We start from the raw sequence: 9,507 nt of genomic DNA on the forward strand, positions 1-9,507 counted from the left end.
TGGGCTCAAAACATGCAGCCCTGAGGTCTCTCATGATAGCAGGTGGTTAAATAGAAATTCGCTGCTCAGCTGACCCTGTAGGAGCAAACGTATGCCAAAAATGTAAGCAGAATGAGCTTTTCAGTGAATAGCAGCCAGGCACATTTTAGCTAGTTTTACTTGTAAGTGGAGTTGGAAACGCTTTTCAGGCTCAGTACTCGGCTCAAAACATGCAGCCTTAAGGTCTCTCATGATAGCAGGTGGTTAAGTAGAAATTTGCCACTTGGCTGACCCAGCAGGAGCAAACATATGCCAAAAATGTACACAGAATGAGCTTTTCAGTGAATAGCAGCCAGGCACATTTTAGCTAGTTTTCCTGTTAAGTGGGGTTGGAAACGCTTTTCAGGATCAGTACTCGGCTCAAAACATGCAGCCCTGAGGTCTCTCATGATAGCAGGTGGTTAAATAGAAATTCGCTGCTCAGCTGACCCTGTAGGAGCAACCGTATGCCAAAAATGTAAGCAGAATGAGCTTTTCAGTGAATAGCAGCCAGGCACATTTTAGCTAGTTTTACTTGTAAGTGGGGTTGGAAACGCTTTTCAGGATCAGTACTGGGCTCAAAACATGCAGCCCTGAGGTCTCTCATGATAGCAGGTGGTTAAATAGAAATTCGCTGCTCAGCTGACCCTGTAGGAGCAACTGTATGCTAAAAATGTAAGCAGAATGAGCTTTTCAGTGAAAAGCAGACAGGCACATTTTAGCTAGTTTTAATTGTAAGTGAGGTTGGAAACGCTTTTCGGGCTCAGTACTGGGCTAAAAACATGCAGCCCTGAGGTCTCTCATGATAGCAGGTGGTTAAATAGAAATTCGCTGCTCAGCTGACCCTGTAGGAGCAACCGTGTGCCAAAAATGTAAGCAGAATGAGCTTTTCAGTGAATAGCAGCCAGGCACATTTTAGCTAGTTTTACTTGTAAGTGGAGTTGGAAACGCTTTTCAGGATCAGTACTGGGCTCAAAACATGCAGCCCTGAGGTCTCTCATGATAGCAGGTGGTTAAATAGAAATTCGCTGCTCAGCTGACCCTGTAGGAGCAAACGTATGCCAAAAATGTAAGCAGAATGAGCTTTTCAGTGAATAGCAGCCAGGCACATTTTAGCTAGTTTTACTTGTAACTGGGGTTGGAAACTCTTTTCAGGATCAGTACTGGGCTCAAAACATGCAGCCCTGAGGTCTCTCATGATAGCAGGTGGTTAAATAGAAATTCGCTGCTCAGCTGACCCTGTAGGAGCAACCGTATGCCAAAAATGTAAGCAGAATGAGCTTTTCAGTGAATAGCAGCCAGGCACATTTTGGCTAGTTTTACTTGTAAGTGGGGTTGGAAACGCTTTTCAGGATCAGTACTGGGCTAAAAACATGCAGCCCTGAGGTCTCTCATGATAGCAGGTGGTTAAATAGAAATTTGCTGCTCAGCTGACCCTGTAGGAGCAACCGTGTGCCAAAAATGTAAGCAGAATGAGCTTTTCAGTGAATAGCAGCCAGGCACATTTTGGCTAGTTTTACTTGTAAGTGGGGTTGGAAACGCTTTTCAGGATCAGTACTGGGCTAAAAACATGCAGCCCTGAGGTCTCTCATGATAGCAGGTGGTTAAATAGAAATTCGCTGCTCAGCTGACCCTGTAGGAGCAACCGTATGCTAAAAATGTAAGCAGAATGAGCTTTTCAGTGAAAAGCAGACAGGCACATTTTAGCTAGTTTTACTTGTAAGTGGAGTTGGAAACGCTTTTTAGGGTCAGTACTGGGCTCAAAACATGCAGCCCTGAGGTCTCTCATGATAGCAGGTGGTTAAATAGAAATTCGCTGCTCAGCTGACCCTGTAGGAGCAACCGTATGCCAAAAATGTAAGCAGAATGAGCTTTTCAGTGAATAGCAGCCAGGCACATTTTAGCTAGTTTTACTTGTAAGTGGGGTTGGAAACGCTTTTCAGGATCAGTACTGGGCTCAAAACATGCAGCCCTGAGGTCTCTCATGATAGCAGGTGGTTAAATAGAAATTCGCTGCTCAGCTGACCCTGTAGGAGCAACCGTATGCCAAAAATGTAAGCAGAATGAGCTTTTCAGTGAAAAGCAGCCAGGCACATTTTAGCTAGTTTTACTTGTAAGTGAGGTTGGAAACGCTTTTCGGGCTCAGTACTGGGCTCACAACATGCAGCCTTGAGGTCTCTCATGATAGCAGGTGGTTAAATAGAAATTCGCTGATCAGCTGACCCTGTAGGAGCAAACGTATGCCAAAAATGTAAGCAGAATGAGCTTTTCAGTGAATAGCAGCCAGGCACATTTTAGCTAGTTTTACTTGTAAGTGGGGTTTGAAACTCTTTTCAGGATCAGTACTGGGCTCAAAACATGCAGCCCTGAGGTCTCTCATGATAGCAGGTGGTTAAGTAGAAATTTGCCACTTGGCTGACCCAGCAGGAGCAAACGTATTCCAAAAATGTACGCAGAATGAGCTTTTTAGTGAAGAGCAGCCACGCACATTTTAGCTAGTTTTCCTTGTAAGTGGAGTTGGAAACGCTTTTCAGGATCAGTACTGGGCTCAAAACATGCAGCCCTGAGGTCTCTCATGATAGCAGGTGGTTAAATAGAAATTCGCTGCTCAGCTGACCCGGCAGGAGCAAATGTATGCCAAAAATGTACGCAGAATGAGCTTTTCAGTGAAGAGCAGCCAGGCAAATTTTAGCTAGTTTTACTTGTAAGTGGAGTTGGAAACGCTTTTCAGGCTCAGTACTCGGCTCAAAACATGCAGCCTTAAGGTCTCTCATGATAGCAGGTGGTTAAGTAGAAATTTGCCACTTGGCTGACCCAGCAGGAGCAAACATATGCCAAAAATGTACACAGAATGAGCTTTTCAGTGAATAGCAGCCAGGCACATTTTAGCTAGTTTTCCTGTTAAGTGGGGTTGGAAACGCTTTTCAGGATCAGTACTCGGCTCAAAACATGCAGCCCTGAGGTCTCTCATGATAGCAGGTGGTTAAATAGAAATTCGCTGCTCAGCTGACCCTGTAGGAGCAACCGTATGCCAAAAATGTAAGCAGAATGAGCTTTTCAGTGAATAGCAGCCAGGCACATTTTAGCTAGTTTTACTTGTAAGTGGGGTTGGAAACGCTTTTCAGGATCAGTACTGGGCTCAAAACATGCAGCCCTGAGGTCTCTCATGATAGCAGGTGGTTAAATAGAAATTCGCTGCTCAGCTGACCCTGTAGGAGCAACCGTATGCTAAAAATGTAAGCAGAATGAGCTTTTCAGTGAAAAGCAGACAGGCACATTTTAGCTAGTTTTAATTGTAAGTGAGGTTGGAAACGCTTTTCGGGCTCAGTACTGGGCTAAAAACATGCAGCCCTGAGGTCTCTCATGATAGCAGGTGGTTAAATAGAAATTCGCTGCTCAGCTGACCCTGTAGGAGCAACCGTGTGCCAAAAATGTAAGCAGAATGAGCTTTTCAGTGAATAGCAGCCAGGCACATTTTAGCTAGTTTTACTTGTAAGTGGAGTTGGAAACGCTTTTCAGGATCAGTACTGGGCTCAAAACATGCAGCCCTGAGGTCTCTCATGATAGCAGGTGGTTAAATAGAAATTCGCTGCTCAGCTGACCCTGTAGGAGCAAACGTATGCCAAAAATGTAAGCAGAATGAGCTTTTCAGTGAATAGCAGCCAGGCACATTTTAGCTAGTTTTACTTGTAACTGGGGTTGGAAACTCTTTTCAGGATCAGTACTGGGCTCAAAACATGCAGCCCTGAGGTCTCTCATGATAGCAGGTGGTTAAATAGAAATTCGCTGCTCAGCTGACCCTGTAGGAGCAACCGTATGCCAAAAATGTAAGCAGAATGAGCTTTTCAGTGAATAGCAGCCAGGCACATTTTGGCTAGTTTTACTTGTAAGTGGGGTTGGAAACGCTTTTCAGGATCAGTACTGGGCTAAAAACATGCAGCCCTGAGGTCTCTCATGATAGCAGGTGGTTAAATAGAAATTCGCTGCTCAGCTGACCCTGTAGGAGCAACCGTGTGCCAAAAATGTAAGCAGAATGAGCTTTTCAGTGAATAGCAGCCAGGCACATTATGGCTAGTTTTACTTGTAAGTGGGGTTGGAAACGCTTTTCAGGATCAGTACTGGGCTAAAAACATGCAGCCCTGAGGTCTCTCATGATAGCAGGTGGTTAAATAGAAATTCGCTGCTCAGCTGACCCTGTAGGAGCAACCGTATGCTAAAAATGTAAGCAGAATGAGCTTTTCAGTGAAAAGCAGACAGGCACATTTTAGCTAGTTTTAATTGTAAGTGAGGTTGGAAACGGTTTTCGGGCTCAGTACTGGGCTCAAAACATGCAGCCTTGAGGTCTCTCATGATAGCAGGTGGTTAAATAGAAATTCGCTGATCAGCTGACCCTGTAGGAGCAAACGTATGCCAAAAATGTAAGCAGAATGAGCTTTTCAGTGAATAGCAGCCAGGCACATTTTAGCTAGTTTTACTTGTAACTGGGGTTGGAAACTCTTTTCAGGATCAGTACTGGGCTCAAAACATGCAGCCCTGAGGTCTCTCATGATAGCAGGTGGTTAAATAGAAATTCGCTGCTCAGCTGACCCTGTAGGAGCAACCGTATGCCAAAAATGTAAGCAGAATGAGCTTTTCAGTGAATAGCAGCCAGGCACATTTTGGCTAGTTTTACTTGTAAGTGGGGTTGGAAACGCTTTTCGGGATCAGTACTGGGCTAAAAACATGCAGCCCTGAGGTCTCTCATGATAGCAGGTGGTTAAATAGAAATTCGCTGCTCAGCTGACCCTGTAGGAGCAACCGTATGCTAAAAATGTAAGCAGAATGAGCTTTTCAGTGAAAAGTAGACAGGCACATTTTAGCTAGTTTTAATTGTAAGTGAGGTTGGAAACGCTTTTCGGGCTCAGTACTGGGCTCAAAACATGCAGCCTTGAGGTCTCTCATGATAGCAGGTGGTTAAATAGAAATTCGCTGATCAGCTGACCCTGTAGGAGCAAACGTACGCCAAAAATGTACGCAGAATGAGCTTTTCAGTGAAGAGCAGCCAGGCAAATTTTAGCTAGTTTTACTTGTAAGTGGAGTTGGAAACGCTTTTCAGGCTCAGTACTCGGCTCAAAACATGCAGCCTTAAGGTCTCTCATGATAGCAGGTGGTTAAGTAGAAATTTGCCACTTGGCTGACCCAGCAGGAGCAAACATATGCCAAAAATGTACACAGAATGAGCTTTTCAGTGAATAGCAGCCAGGCACATTTTAGCTAGTTTTCCTGTTAAGTGGGGTTGGAAACGCTTTTCAGGATCAGTACTCGGCTCAAAACATGCAGCCCTGAGGTCTCTCATGATAGCAGGTGGTTAAATAGAAATTCGCTGCTCAGCTGACCCTGTAGGAGCAACCGTGTGCCAAAAATGTAAGCAGAATGAGCTTTTCAGTGAATAGCAGCCAGGCACATTTTAGCTAGTTTTACTTGTAAGTGGAGTTGGAAACGCTTTTCAGGATCAGTACTGGGCTCAAAACATGCAGCCTTGAGGTCTCTCATGATAGCAGGTGGTTAAATAGAAATTCGCTGATCAGCTGACCCTGTAGGAGCAAACGTATGCCAAAAATGTACGCAGAATGAGCTTTTCAGTGAAGAGCAGCCAGGCAAATTTTAGCTAGTTTTACTTGTAACTGGGGTTGGAAACTCTTTTCAGGATCAGTACTGGGCTCAAAACATGCAGCCCTGAGGTCTCTCATGATAGCAGGTGGTTAAATAGAAATTCGCTGCTCAGCTGACCCTGTAGGAGCAACCGTATGCCAAAAATGTAAGCAGAATGAGCTTTTCAGTGAATAGCAGCCAGGCACATTTTGGCTAGTTTTACTTGTAAGTGGGGTTGGAAACGCTTTTCAGGATCAGTACTGGGCTAAAAACATGCAGCCCTGAGGTCTCTCATGATAGCAGGTGGTTAAATAGAAATTCGCTGCTCAGCTGACCCTGTAGGAGCAACCGTGTGCCAAAAATGTAAGCAGAATGAGCTTTTCAGTGAATAGCAGCCAGGCACATTTTAGCTAGTTTTACTTGTAAGTGGAGTTGGAAACGCTTTTTAGGATCAGTACTGGGCTCAAAACATGCAGCCCTGAGGTCTCTCATGATAGCAGGTGGTTAAATAGAAATTCGCTGCTCAGCTGACCCTGTAGGAGCAACCGTATGCCAAAAATGTAAGCAGAATGAGCTTTTCAGTGAATAGCAGCCAGGCACATTTTAGCTAGTTTTACTTGTAAGTGGGGTTGGAAACGCTTTTCAGGATCAGTACTGGGCTCAAAACATGCAGCCCTGAGGTCTCTCATGATAGCAGGTGGTTAAATAGAAATTCGCTGCTCAGCTGACCCTGTAGGAGCAACCGTATGCCAAAAATGTAAGCAGAATGAGCTTTTCAGTGAAAAGCAGCCAGGCACATTTTAGCTAGTTTTACTTGTAAGTGAGGTTGGAAACGCTTTTCGGGCTCAGTACTGGGCTCACAACATGCAGCCTTGAGGTCTCTCATGATAGCAGGTGGTTAAATAGAAATTCGCTGATCAGCTGACCCTGTAGGAGCAAACGTATGCCAAAAATTTACGCAGAATGAGCTTTTCAGTGAAGAGCAGCCAGGCAAATTTTAGCTAGTTTTACTTGTAAGTGGAGTTGGAAACGCTTTTCAGGCTCAGTACTGGGCTCAAAACATGCAGCCTTGAGGTCTCTCATGATAGCAGGTGGTTAAATAGAAATTCGCTGCTAGGCTGACCCTGTAGGAGCAAACGTATGCCAAAAATGTAAGCAGAATGAGCTTTTCAGTGAATAGCAGCCAGGCACATTTTAGCTAGTTTTCCTTGTAAGTGGAGTTGGAAACGCTTTTCAGGATCAGTACTGGGCTCAAAACATGCAGCCCTGAGGTCTCTCATGATAGCAGGTGGTTAAATAGAAATTCGCTGCTCAGCTGACCCGGCAGGAGCAAATGTATGCCAAAAATGTACGCAGAATGAGCTTTTCAGTGAAGAGCAGCCAGGCAAATTTTAGCTAGTTTTACTTGTAAGTGGAGTTGGAAACGCTTTTCAGGCTCAGTACTCGGCTCAAAACATGCAGCCTTAAGGTCTCTCATGATAGCAGGTGGTTAAGTAGAAATTTGCCACTTGGCTGACCCAGCAGGAGCAAACATATGCCAAAAATGTACACAGAATGAGCTTTTCAGTGAATAGCAGCCAGGCACATTTTAGCTAGTTTTCCTGTTAAGTGGGGTTGGAAACGCTTTTCAGGATCAGTACTCGGCTCAAAACATGCAGCCCTGAGGTCTCTCATGATAGCAGGTGGTTAAATAGAAATTCGCTGCTCAGCTGACCCTGTAAGAGCAACCGTATGCCAAAAATGTAAGCAGAATGAGCTTTTCAGTGAATAGCAGCCAGGCACATTTTAGCTAGTTTTACTTGTAAGTGGGGTTGGAAACGCTTTTCAGGATCAGTACTGGGCTCAAAACATGCAGCCCTGAGGTCTCTCATGATAGCAGGTGGTTAAATAGAAATTCGCTGCTCAGCTGACCCTGTAGGAGCAACCGTATGCTAAAAATGTAAGCAGAATGAGCTTTTCAGTGAAAAGCAGACAGGCACATTTTAGCTAGTTTTAATTGTAAGTGAGGTTGGAAACGCTTTTCGGGCTCAGTACTGGGCTAAAAACATGCAGCCCTGAGGTCTCTCATGATAGCAGGTGGTTAAATAGAAATTCGCTGCTCAGCTGACCCTGTAGGAGCAACCGTGTGCCAAAAATGTAAGCAGAATGAGCTTTTCAGTGAATAGCAGCCGGGCACATTTTAGCTAGTTTTACTTGTAAGTGGAGTTGGAAACGCTTTTCAGGATCAGTACTGGGCTCAAAACATGCAGCCCTGAGGTCTCTCATGATAGCAGGTGGTTAAATAGAAATTCGCTGCTCAGCTGACCCTGTAGGAGCAACCGTATGCCAAAAATGTAAGCAGAATGAGCTTTTCAGTGAAAAGCAGCCAGGCACATTTTAGCTAGTTTTACTTGTAAGTGAGGTTGGAAACGCTTTTCGGGCTCAGTACTGGGCTCACAACATGCAGCCTTGAGGTCTCTCATGATAGCAGGTGGTTAAATAGAAATTCGCTGATCAGCTGACCCTGTAGGAGCAAACGTATGCCAAAAATTTACGCAGAATGAGCTTTTCAGTGAAGAGCAGCCAGGCAAATTTTAGCTAGTTTTACTTGTAAGTGGAGTTGGAAACGCTTTTCAGGCTCAGTACTGGGCTCAAAACATGCAGCCTTGAGGTCTCTCATGATAGCAGGTGGTTAAATAGAAATTCGCTGCTAGGCTGACCCTGTAGGAGCAAACGTATGCCAAAAATGTAAGCAGAATGAGCTTTTCAGTGAATAGCAGCCAGGCACATTTTAGCTAGTTTTCCTTGTAAGTGGAGTTGGAAACGCTTTTCAGGATCAGTACTGGGCTCAAAACATGCAGCCCTGAGGTCTCTCATGATAGCAGGTGGTTAAATAGAAATTCGCTGCTCAGCTGACCCGGCAGGAGCAAATGTATGCCAAAAATGTACGCAGAATGAGCTTTTCAGTGAAGAGCAGCCAGGCAAATTTTAGCTAGTTTTACTTGTAAGTGGAGTTGGAAACGCTTTTCAGGCTCAGTACTCGGCTCAAAACATGCAGCCTTAAGGTCTCTCATGATAGCAGGTGGTTAAGTAGAAATTTGCCACTTGGCTGACCCAGCAGGAGCAAACATATGCCAAAAATGTACACAGAATGAGCTTTTCAGTGAATAGCAGCCAGGCACATTTTAGCTAGTTTTCCTGTTAAGTGGGGTTGGAAACGCTTTTCAGGATCAGTACTCGGCTCAAAACATGCAGCCCTGAGGTCTCTCATGATAGCAGGTGGTTAAATAGAAATTCGCTGCTCAGCTGACCCTGTAAGAGCAACCGTATGCCAAAAATGTAAGCAGAATGAGCTTTTCAGTGAATAGCAGCCAGGCACATTTTAGCTAGTTTTACTTGTAAGTGGGGTTGGAAACGCTTTTCAGGATCAGTACTGGGCTCAAAACATGCAGCCCTGAGGTCTCTCATGATAGCAGGTGGTTAAATAGAAATTCGCTGCTCAGCTGACCCTGTAGGAGCAACCGTATGCTAAAAATGTAAGCAGAATGAGCTTTTCAGTGAAAAGCAGACAGGCACATTTTAGCTAGTTTTAATTGTAAGTGAGGTTGGAAACGCTTTTCGGGCTCAGTACTGGGCTAAAAACATGCAGCCCTGAGGTCTCTCATGATAGCAGGTGGTTAAATAGAAATTCGCTGCTCAGCTGACCCTGTAGGAGCAACCGTATGCTAAAAATGTAAGCAGAATGAGCTTTTCAGTGAAAAGCAGACAGGCACATTTTAGCTAGTTTTAATTGTAAGTGAGGTTGGAAATGCTTTTCGGGCTCAGTACTGGGCTCAAAAAATGCAGCCTTGAGGTCTCTCATGATAGCAGGTGGTTAAA

This window comes from Lissotriton vulgaris, unplaced genomic scaffold (genome assembly GCF_964263255.1).
Source record: "Lissotriton vulgaris unplaced genomic scaffold, aLisVul1.2 SCAFFOLD_170, whole genome shotgun sequence".
Classification (NCBI taxonomy): Eukaryota; Metazoa; Chordata; class Amphibia; order Caudata; family Salamandridae; genus Lissotriton; species Lissotriton vulgaris.